This window comes from Catharus ustulatus, chromosome 5 (genome assembly GCF_009819885.2).
Source record: "Catharus ustulatus isolate bCatUst1 chromosome 5, bCatUst1.pri.v2, whole genome shotgun sequence".
In the NCBI taxonomy this organism is placed as follows: Eukaryota; Metazoa; Chordata; class Aves; order Passeriformes; family Turdidae; genus Catharus; species Catharus ustulatus.
The window spans coordinates 48,975,348-48,987,436 of NC_046225.1; the positions used below are offsets into that span (position 1 = coordinate 48,975,348).

Genomic DNA, 12,089 nt, shown 5'->3' on the forward strand with positions numbered 1-12,089 from the left:
ACTGTGTTAAAGAAACCTGACAACTTGCTGTAAGCAAAAATACTAAGATTTTTACCTCTGTAGATATCATCCAAAATATCCAGTGTCATCCAAAAAGCTGAAGAATTAGTGCCCTATGCACTGTGACTGGTGACTGGCCTGTTGATTCCCTGGGATAGGGTGATGAGTAGTCACTGGTCCCATGATGGCTGTTGGTGTGACTCAGGGGTCTCCTGGATACCCCACATCAGCTCAGAAAGAGAAAGGAGTTGCAAAGGGTGCTCTTATTCTTTGCAGGAGTAACGGTATGTGTAGGTGTCCCTGACATCTTCACGTGGATATGGCAAACCTGGTACTCTGTTTCTTGACACAAAAATCATGGAGATCTTACCCCATTCCCTCTGTTTCTTTAGTTTAGACCTTACCATTGCCACCCTATTTGAAATTACTTTGGTGGTAGATGTTGTGTATGAAATTGGAGCTCAGAGATTTTTTCAGATGGAGTTGATGTATGTTGTGTGCATATTTATATTTGCATGCACCAATGTGCCGAATTGATAGGTGAATAGCTGGCATGGTGAGTGTGGTAGGTAGTAAGTGTGAAAGCAGAAAGCTGGGTAAATAGAAGTACAAAATAAACAGAACAAGCTTATGGTGCAGAAAACTGAGTTTTTACCTACACATTTCTTTAACACTTCTGTATAGTTTTTGGGCCTTTACTGTATTAGGGGGGAAATGAACCTTATTTAAAAGCCATTTATGAGCACTTCTCTTCCTGTAAGTCATTATTGGGCTATATTATGTCTGTAATTCAAAATCTGTAAACAAACCATCAGATTGTACTTGTATTTTGTGGTACTGAGGTAAATTTTGTGCAACCGATTTTATCCAGTTTGAAGCCCAACCTTGTGTCTCTTGGGAGGGTATTAAAGATGGTAGTGCATAGTGTATTCCACATCATGACATAGTGCCAGTTGTTGTTCTCTTGTCCTCTTATCTTACCTTTTTAAATCAAGAATAAATAATTCCATTTTTCAAGTACGTCCTAGTCTCTATAATTTGAAAGTAACTTTTATTGCACGTCCCGATAAACCATATCTAGTATATAAAACTCTTACATCTAACTTACATAGTTGAAAGGCATAAAATCTTTGTGACTCTAGCTCAGTCATACAGATGTTCCAAGTTTAAGAACTGACATTTGTTAGGGACACAAGACATTCTGAATTTTGCAGGTGGTTGTTTGAAGCTATGTGATTATTATGGGAAGACTAGAATGCAGAAGAGAGAGAAAAATCACTAGGCTATCTTTGTGTGCCTAGAAACAAGAAGAATAATTCAGCTACTTTAATGCTTATGTTATTGTTATGCTGGAGAATGCAGACTGACCTCATTGAGTTTTTTTTTTAAGCGAAAAAACAAGTTCATATCTCACCCTGTGTAAATATATGCTCTATGAACTCTACAGTTTAGGAAAAAGAATGGCTTGATGGTCTGCAGGTAGAACAAAGTCCCCATTCTGATCACTGTAGTTCAAAAGCAGTTAGCACTACTGCTTTTTATGCAGTATTTGTATTCTATTTCCAGAGGCCAGAGATAATTGCACTAGGTTGGGATATATAAATTGAAATGTTTTTCTGCAACTACTTGAGTAGCTAAGAAATCTGCTGACTGATGTTAAATCTACTGTATTATATATTATTGATGTTCTACTTCATTGTTTTCTGTCAGCATATTAGAAGAACTACTGGTGTTTTATATATAGGTCCTGACTTTAACCTCAATTGAAGATGCTCTGAGAGGAGGAAGTGGGGAAAGAAGCTTCCTGCTGTGTTCAAGGGAGTTGAGTGGTGAGGCTTTTTTTGTGTGGGTGGGGCAGTGGGGAGGTGTTATTTATTTATTTAGTCCATATAGACCTTGGTACTGAATGTGCATGAAGTTCGTGTCAGTTCCTCCTAATGTCATAACTAGGAAAAATTGCCACATTTTTCTTTGTATGGATACAGTAACAGAACTGGTCAGTGTTCTATAGTTTTTAGTGCTTTTTAAAAATGAGAATGTATTTTGAGCTTTAACAGTCTGTTAAGGAAAGAAATATTCTATGTAAGTTGTTGATTTCTTTATCATTCCTTAATTTCAAATGCTTAAACCTTTCTAGATGCTGATCTTTCAAAAGCTGGTTGAATAAAAAGGAATTGTTGGTTTTGGTTTGAGATACTTTCAGAAATAGGAAATTGTCAAAAGCAGTTTGAAGGTGTAATATAAAGTCCTGTTCTTTGGATCTAATTTATTTAGTTTCAGGCTCATTTTTGGTTTAGCTGTGCTTGCAATTTATTCTGTAAAAAGGGAAAAAAGTTTAGTTTCTAAAGCTATTTAGAATTTTTTGCATTTTCTCAGTTGTTGCTATAGCAGTGGTGGTGCAGAGGTCAGAGTTTAAAGCTTCTTGCCTACCTGGCACACTCACTTTCCCTGTGTCTGAAACTTTAATGCTGGTGAGCAGTGTGTTCAGATGAATGCAAACACTCTAGACACAATGTTGTGTTTTGCTGTTGCAGGCAACAGTGCATCTGAGGAGAAGATGGTTGTTGCTCTTCATACGGGTCTGCTGTTTTCCCTTCCTAGTGCATAGGGACTAAGAAGGCACAGGTGATGATAAATTCTAGGGGACATAAGATTAAGGCAAGCAATTACTCATTTCTTCTCTTGGAAATACTTGTGTTCTGGCACAAGTTTTTAAATACTACCCAGACTTGGTTTCAGCTGTTTTCCTGGTGCAAACAACATTTCTTTAAGGCAGTCTGAATTGCTTATGACCTCTCATGCTAAGAGGAAAGAACTGTAATTTCTTGGTCCTCTGCAGATCAATTGCAGATTGAACACTTGCAGAGAAAGTATTTCTCTGCTGCAGTTTCTTGAAAAGCAACTGAGAAGTACTTTTTCTCTGATTTCTAGTCCAGATTAATGGTTGATGTAATAGAATATAGTTAAGGTCACTTTTTTGGCGGGGCAAAGTATTTGGTTCTGTACTACAGCTGAAGAAACACTCTAAAACAACAGTTAGAAAATGGCAGGGGTAAAGCAGCAATCAGAGGGCATTAGCATCTTAGAAAGATATAACTGCATCACTGGTTTTTGAAGGCAGTGGGCTCCTTGTCTTGTGGCACTGTAAAGGCAATTATTCTGAAGAGAATGATCTGAGAAACTGGAAAGGTCTTGGCCCTAATTGGAAAAATCCATTCTACTGTGGTAAAACTACAGTCTGAGATTTAGAACATTGCTAATACTTTGAAACGAGGCTCCAAAAGATAGAAAGTTGTGGTAAAGATTCAAAGAACAGGTGGGGTTTGCAGCCCTGGCTCAGCGGATATGATTTGGGATTCACTTACTTAGTCCCTTTTCATGCTAACTAAGGGAAAGAAAATTCAAATAACCCATTTTTAAGTTATCATGGTCAAATAATTACACATTTAGTACCAAGCCCTCAAATTTATATTGGAAATCCTTCTTCACTACAAATGTTCAACTGAACATTGTCATTTTTTAAATGCAGTGCTGTTTGTAATTCTTGGAAGGTGTTGAACCAGTAAAACACGTGTATTTTTCAGGTGCAGGTGGTTGGCTATATTCTGAAGTTTTGTAATGACTGAGACATGCAGTTTTTTCTTCTTGTCCCATGAATCCTTTTGGGTGATCTTGATATGCTTTTTGAGTGTTATCTCATTTCTGTATCAGTTATGTAAAAGTTCAACCTGCATTAATTTCATGCCAATGATGTATGCACTTTCCAGTTGCAATATTTGTATTTAATGTTCTCCCTGCCCAAGCCCCACAAAGGTTTGGTTTTTACGCTTTTGACCCAGTGTCTCTCCAGTTTATGGCTTTTGTGGTTCTTCACAGTTAATTGATCAGCAGCCACCCAGCCTTGCCAGTTGTGTGGGTTGTGGAGTGGAAAAAAACTGTTTTTCAGTAAGGAGATGGTTGGTGAAATAGGGAGAATATTGCAGGAGTACTGTGTTCTTGACAGCATTTAATAACACTCAGTTCATCATGTACCATTTTTGGTGTTGATTATTGTTTTACACTATTAATATACTTGGAACTTTTATAGGAAGCAAAAGAACCAAGTTGTTACTAAAAATCTTCTGTTGATACACAGTGTGCCAAGCTTCAGTAAGGAAATTGTGTAGATTTGGATTAAAGGAGCCTCGGAAACACATTCCCCCTTTTTATTCTTGCGACATCCAATTTTTTTAGGTCATTGGCTTAAAAGTGGCTTCCATAATATCCAGGTGCTCTCAAGCTCTTCTTTTTGCTATTTCTGATGTCAGTCACCAGTATCACTTGGGAGGACGGCAAGCCATAAGCTCTGTATAGTCTAGTAGTGCATGCTCTTGCCGAGGAAAAGGTTGGGAGAACAAGGGGACTGGTCAGCCACTGGAAATCTTTCAGGCTTCTGGTATAATTTCCCTGTGCTGTAGTGAAAAAAATGTGTAATTGGTCTGTAACAGGAAAGTCTTGTATGTAGTCAATATGTTGTATAATAAATCTAGTTTATAGTTAACAGTGTTGTTTTCTTCCTTCTGCCTCCTGTATAAGGAGTAGTATAAGTTGACAAGAGGACCAGAGCTCACCAGGGATGGTGTGTTATCTTAGGAGTGCTTGTGACAGCAGGTTACTTAACTCTAGAAAAGGCTGAAGTTATGGGTTAGCCAGGTTTGGGTGACCATAGTACCGCTGTGTACATGTTTGCCCCTAAACGTCAAGCTTTTTCTTGTAATTTTTCAAATGATGTAATAACAACTAATATAGTTCATCTTTGCCTTTATTCTACCTGTGTAAAAACAAACATTGGTTTGAATCCTGGTTAGGGTTTGTAGCATGGAAACACCACTTCTAGCAGATGGCTAAAACTATGAGTGTTTCTTTCTTTTGAAGTATTATCTTATTAAATCTTTTGGACCAGTAATTATAAAGAAGGCTCTAATTTTGTGTGTTGTATGTATCTTAAATGAAGGTTATTTCCAGCAACATTAGTGTTAATCCCCCCATCCCTGATGTTTTTGGAAGTGAGGTGCTGTGCCACCTCTCCTGTGCTTAGTGATGTTTGCTGAATTGGAGCATCTTAATTGCTGCTCAAGAGCTAAAAGTTGAGTCCCACCTTGCAGAGTAGCCGACATTATAGCAACTACTCTGTGAATATAATACAACAGCTTGAAAATAATGTTCTGTGAATACCCCTCTCCCCTCCCCAAAAAAAGTTTATGTAGTTACAAGTTACATGTGCTGTTACCTGATCAGATTTGTAGTCAGCTTGATTTCTAGTTGCGTTTTCCAATTCAGGTTGTTAGAGAAGTTCTGAATTCTTTTAGATATGAATACTTAGAGGTAGCATCATTTTTCTGTGTACTATTTTCTGAAGCTTATGATAGCAAACCTCTTGTATATTCAACTTTATGATGTTTCTTTTTTTCATGTTCTTCTTAACTTTTCATAAATCTTCTGGAGGGGTGAACCCCAAACACTGAAACTGCACCTGTGTGATACCTTTGACTTCAAATCTGATAAAGTTAGTTACATTTTAACTTGTCAGCTGCCCTTAGGAAATGAAACCAAATGACCCAGCAATGGCTGTAGCTACTGTAAGCTCTACTGGCATCTGTTGAAGACTTTTGACCTTTTTGCTATCTTTACTGGTACTTTATTTTTCCTGTAGTGGAGTTAATCTGATCAGATTGATTTTGTAGAATGCCTCAGATTGTATTCAAATCCAACTGTAGTTGTTCTTGAAGTTCTGGGCAGCAGCTACAGTATAAAATTCGTTATTGCTCAGTGTGTACAAAAAAACTTGAGTACATTGCATGGGTTTTTTTGGGCTTCGACCCTCTGGCCTCTTTCCAAACAGTGTACTAGCTGAACTGACAGTACCTTTCTAAAGCTTGGACAGTCAGTTTTCAGTTTAACTTTATTTCTTTCCTTAAGCAGCTGGGCTATTGGGTAATGGGAAGGGGAGATTGAATCTGGTGTGGTAAAGAAGGAAGATGTTTGTATTTGCTCTGAAGGCAGCAAGCAGGGAAGCCCCTAAACAGAATGGATTATGTACCTGTGAATGTATGTTTTGCCGGAGGTACTGAGCTGAAATGTCAGCATATGCCAGGGTGGATTTCTGTCTGGATATGGAGGGTAATAAGGCATGGGTTTGATTGTGTTAAAGTGCTGTTCCCTGTGATTGTATCTGGGGAGGAGTTACAGGACAGCTGACCCACTCTCTTTCAAACTGGGGTTGAATGTAAGGCTTGGTATGAGCTGATTTAAACTATTACTTACTTTTAACTAAAAAGAAAAAAGCAGAGCAAAAAGAAGAGAAAAAAGGGAATAGTTTATTGATGTAGGTAGGATGAAAGGTGCTACATTTCTGCTGTGCAGGAAATGACATTAACTTACCCTAATTGTCTGATGAGGTACAAGTGATGTGTATTTGAGGCACTGCACTGTCAAATGCACAGACTGTGGAAAACAGTTGCCATTTTTATTAAAGAATTGCAAAATTTACCAGGTAAAATTCATGACCAGATTTCTGTCTGTTAATTCTTCCCTTGGTAATTGGTTAAGTCTTTAAAACACTTGACTTGTTTTTCCAAGGAATTACATTATACATTCCCAATTTATATATAGATGTCAATTGCCTCCTATTTGCAGAAGTTTATCTAATTTTCTTCTTGTCTCACAGTCCCACTTTTAAACTCTCTTTTACATTTTAAAATCTTCAGGATGTGGCTTTTTACTTTTAGATTGAACTTATATGGGTCTCTTTTTTGTATTTTTGGAAACACTAATTAAGAAGTGGAACAAATTGTACATAAAAGAATTGATGATGATTGAGTAGTTCACATATCCTTAAAGAAAACTACTACATTTGTGCTGCATAAGAGCACTGAAAATCATGTTGGTTGTACAGGGCTTTTTACAAATTTTTCATGGAAAATTTTCTCAAGCTATGGAATTCTAAAACTCCTGGAATTTTTCAAGCTATAAATTTTAAAAAGAAGAAAAAAAATTCCCCATATAAACTAGATGTTCCAGAGTGGTGGACTGCTACTGCATGATGAGACTTGAATTGTTAAAAGCCGTTGAAAGTGCTTGATCTGCCTTCAGGGTAAAATTAAAAATACTAAAGTGCTTTTTTTTGCTGTAATTTGGCACTATAGAAGAACAAAAAGAAACTGCTGCTTAGGCAAGTTGTGGCAAGTATGTCAGCTGCATACAAACTTCTATTGTGAAGGAATCTCCAGAAGTTCTCAAGGCTTTGTTAGGAAGACCCATCTGAGGTATTGTTTTGTTTCTTTTTCTGACCACATCCTCCTGCTAACTGAGCAGATGAAAAAAAAACCCCAGAAAATCAGAAGAAATTAATAAAAGGACTAGTATGAAAAAATTGATTCAGAATTACTTGCATTTTAGAATGGCTATATATGATTAATAAAAAAGTTTGTAACTAAAGTGAAATTAAAACTTTTCATAAGGAATGGATGCATGCAGAATATGCTGAGCGTGGGAAACCAGATGTTATTTTGGTGTCAGTTTTAATTTTTCTCTTTCATGGGGAAAAAAATAATTGAGAATAATTAGCTTCTGAGCAGAACAGCAATTTTAAAGACAAATGTAAAAATAGATTTTTATAGTTTTTAACTTTTCAGTGATAAATTCAGAATTCTAAAGCACTGGGAAATTGTTGACATCTCTAAGTGTCTAAGGTTTGATTTTTTTTTTGTTAAAAATTTTCTCATTTCTTTTTCAGAGTTCTGTACTTCATTTGTCTGTACTGTGTTTGGAGATCTTTCTTCAGTTTTTGGCTACATACCAGCCGACTCAAAGCTGTTTACATCTTTGTCTACTCCTACATCAAAGCACAACGTTGGACTCGGGGGAAAATGTCTTGATGGATCCATCCTAAGTGTGGTACCTCTCATCAGTGGTTAGCAATGGCTTCTAAGTGGTAAGGTCTTTCTTACAGTAGTATCATAAATAGATTTTCATGTATCTTTTTCTATTTTGCTTGTCTATATTTTATTGTTAACATATCTTGAGCTACTACTTCAGATATCAGTTGTCTGACTAGAAGACTGTCTGTACTGTGCTAAATCCAACAAGAACATTTGTTCTATTACAGTGTAGTAACTGCTCATGGCCAGAAGTTAATGTCTGTGGAGGTCAAGAACAGGGCAAATAGCCTCCCAGTCATCTGCATCTTGAACTTCTGAAGCCAGATTTGATTTCTGTGCATTTAGTAATTCTCGAACTGCACATGAAGTATTTCTTTTGTGTAGTTTCTGTATGTTCAACAGTTCTCAAGTTTTCTTTCCCGAGCGTGAGTGCTCCTTGCAAACCGGAGTTGGTGGGAGCAGAGCCCACCCTGCTCTGGGATGTGCGGGGCGTCTGCTCTGCCCCCTTGAGGGTGAAGTGGGGTACTGCAGTGCCCTGGCAGGAGCAGTCATGGAGGCGTGGAAAGCCTTGGGTTGGAAGGGACCCCTAGTTCCTTACTCAGTGTTCTCATTCCTAGGTCAGTGCCGTGTGTAGATGCTCTGTTCTTTGCTGCTTTGCATGTAAGGATTTTACCAGTAGGAAATAGATATGCATTTGTGTCAAGTACAGGGTAACTATTGTCTCTAAAGCAAGCACTTGTGAGCTGAAACGAGTATGGATAGATCCAACCAACATATAAACTGTCCTTCAAAAATAACACACTGCTTTTCTGTAAAGTAAAACAGCTAGACCATGCTTTCTTTTGGCCTTTGAGAGCAACAGGTACATTGGTGTGACAGGATCAAAATATAAGAATGCTGTTGTTGATATGCTATTTGCTGTATGGACTTGTATTCAAGACAATTTATTGTTTATATATTCTATAGCACTTTATAGAATATAATAGAATATTTTATGTTCTGTTATTAATTAATTGTCATTTATAATTAGAATATTTTAAGTTCTATAATAATTCCTCATAGCTCTCCCTTTCCTTTATTTTGTATTATTCTACACTGTGCAGGAGAAGTATACAAAAAATTAGAATTTGACTACATGATAAGATCTGTCTTTGGAACATCTCCAGTATATCATGTACCAATGTTTGCTTCTGCTACTGTTTTTCATTTCTAGTTATATAACACGCTGACTTGCTTAACTGTCCTTTGTCAGAATTTCATACCATAATTATTTTTGTACTGATGTATTCTTTCTCTCAAAGTATTATTGCTGCAGAAGTTTACCTTGAAGGCTGTATCTTGCTATTGCTCAAGGAAGGCAAGTACATCTTTGAACATTAGAGTAGGAACTCCAAATCAGTCTTCTAAATGAAACAGAAAAATGGAGGCTGAGGGTTTGAGAACATCAGTATAATTTTTTTACTGTAAGTTTTTTTTCTGTGCACGCTTATCCTGCTTAGGACAACTTTAATTTTATCTAATTTTAAAAGTTTTTAGTGCTTATGTATGTTTGTACAATTCTATATGTTTATATAGAAAATGTGTTCCAATTACAAACTGCAAGTGTTCAAGTTTGATTTGTGTAGTTTTTTCTTATTGGGAAAGGCTATCCATTACTGATCTAGTTTTTGGAATACTTTTCAGTAATTACTGTGCTTTTTATACTTACTGCAAGATGTTTAAAAAGCAATCACGTTTTAATCAAATCAGGTTTAAAATAAATATTCTTAGCACTGGGTCCACAGCTTTTGTATCTATTGTCTTCTATATGAAAAGCCTACTGTGTTTTGTATAGGCAATAAACACGTTGTGTTTGAGTTTTTTGTTTGTATGGGGTTTATTGTTTGTTTTTTCGTTTGGTTTGGGTTTTGTTTTTCACTTTGGTGAGAAGTGGTCTTCCAGGGTCTGTTTTCCTGTTGAGAATGTAGGGGGAGTTTTATTCAAGTGCTTTCCTTTAAAAATATGTGTGATAAGTAAAAATAATATAGATGGAAAAATATGCCAGTTGCCATTCTTCTTCAGTGTTGCTAATTTACTCCCTGGAATCAGTTTCCTGATCAACCTTGTTGCTCAGGGCTTTGTCCAGTCAGGTCTTGAAAAGCTCACATGACTTCTCTGCAAAATTGTTTGGAGCACCAGTTATGCTGAAAAAGCTAACTACAGCTGTTTCTGTAAAAGCAGTTCCTGAACAGTATTCAAAAAAATTAATGCTCCGGTTAATACTTGACAAGCATTTTTGCAAGTGTAGCACCTAAGTTTAGTTATTTTCTTTTCCAGCGTAATTAAGGACCATTATGGGGAGAAAAGTGTGGGGTTTTTTTAATGTGTTTTATTTTTTTTATAAAAGGCTTTCTTATTCTTCCTTTTTTTTCTTTTCCTTAAGTAATCATTTAGGATTAAAGCAGTGCTTGGTACTCACTTGTTGCTCTGCTCAGCAGTTTCATTAGTTCTATCAATATAAATTCTAAAGTAGATACTGGAAAAATAAGCAAAAAGTTTAAGTTCTTTTTTTGTCACAAAGCTTCTATTAAGATATAGCTCAGTGAGCCTCACTGACTTTTGATAAGGCTTTTTGTTGGCTTTCCCCCTTGTCTCCTGCTTAATTTGAACATTTGTTCTCTCTCTGTTGCCTGACTAGAGAGGCATGTTTCTGCTGCAGAGCTTTGTAGACCATACCTAATTGTGGTGACAAGTGACTTGCAGAATGCCTCACGCTCCATGCCTTGTGTTGTTCAAGTAATGTGGAACATCTGAGGCACATCTACCAAACAGACCCCAGAAGATGGAAATGCTAATAGGGACACAGAAGAGCTGCTTAATCTGTGAAGTGGGAAAGTGTCTGTCAGACTAGAGGGGCTAAAAATGTTGAATCTGTCTGGTAGGACTTACTTTCCCTAGGATTTTGGGGACTTAGTGCTTTGCTTTTGTTTGGATTTCCTCTTTAGGCAGCATTCAAAATTCATACATTTTCTGTTTTCAACATTCTGTACAGCTTTTTCTTTTAAAACTTATTTTCTGGCATAAAGAACAGCTATTTATCTTGATAATGAACCATAAATTTTAGTTTGATTTTTTTTTTCTTTTGACCACATTTTAAAAAATGTAATCTACTTGTATATTGTGCATAATATACAAGGCACCATCTTCAGATGTTTTTTAACACCTAAAATGAAATACATTTGGCCTTCAAAGGGGCTAGACCTGTGGTAACTTTCTTTTTAGCAGTTTCATTATGCATCAGCAGGAAGATGAACTCTGTATTCTAAGTAATTTTGCTCTTTCTTAAAATTGTACTATTACAGCCTTTTTTTAATATGCATAAGTACACACATATGTAGCTGTCTGTATTCATGTATATGTTCAACTCATATTTTTAATGCATTTTTTGGTCAGGCAACTGTTATATATTGGCGTGGAGTATGCAGTTCTCCATGTGCAGTCAGCAACTTGTTTGCTTGAAAGTACAGTAATTTCACGAATACAAGCTGCACGGACTATAAGCCGCGTCCCTGGGTGTTGGCAAACATTTCTTTCTTTGTCCATAAATAAGCTACACCTGAGTATAAGCCGCTCTGTTGTTCACAGCGAGGACCCGCGTACAACAAAGTTGCCAAATAGTAACAGAACCGCGGCATGGCGGGGTTTACCGGCTCAGCTCGGGCTGTGCAGGCTCGGCCCGCTCATGGCTGCCGACGGGGCCAGGTGGCCCAGCTCGGTGGGGCCGCTCGGGGCCGGCCGCCGCTGCCACTGGGCTCACTCACCCCAGCCCGGTGCTGCCCCGTGGTGGCAGGCAGGGACGGAGCCCACCGGCACCCGCCGCCACCCTCTCCTGCGGCAGCGACAGGCGGGGACGGGAGCCCCCTGCCTTCCCCCGGGCCGCAGGGATGGCAGCACGGGGCCCCCGTCTCTCCCCTGGGCTGGGCTGCCTGAAGGAGGGAGCTCCCCCACTTCTCCCTGCCCGGTGCTGCCTGCAGGGAGCCAGCTCCACCCACAGCGCAACAGAGTAACCAATTTGTAACAATCGCACAATGTTTTACTGGCAGGTGCTCGACTCCGCACCTCGGTTTACACTTCCAGGATTGTAAATGTCAGAAAATTTTTCACATATTAGCTGCTCCTGAGTGTAAGCCG

General features: G+C 38.0%; 1 protein-coding gene across 3 annotated transcripts in view; it reads left to right on the forward strand.

Annotated features, from left to right (window-relative positions):
- The window catches only part of FRYL (FRY like transcription coactivator), a 176,098-nt gene that overhangs the window by 10,611 nt on the left and 153,398 nt on the right, over positions 1-12,089 (forward strand). For all 3 annotated transcript variants that reach the window (XM_033061431.2, XM_033061430.2, XM_033061432.2), the window contains exon 2: positions 7,775-7,972. The gene's annotated coding sequence lies outside the window, so the exon portion shown is untranslated. The remainder of the gene's footprint in view (positions 1-7,774; positions 7,973-12,089) is intronic.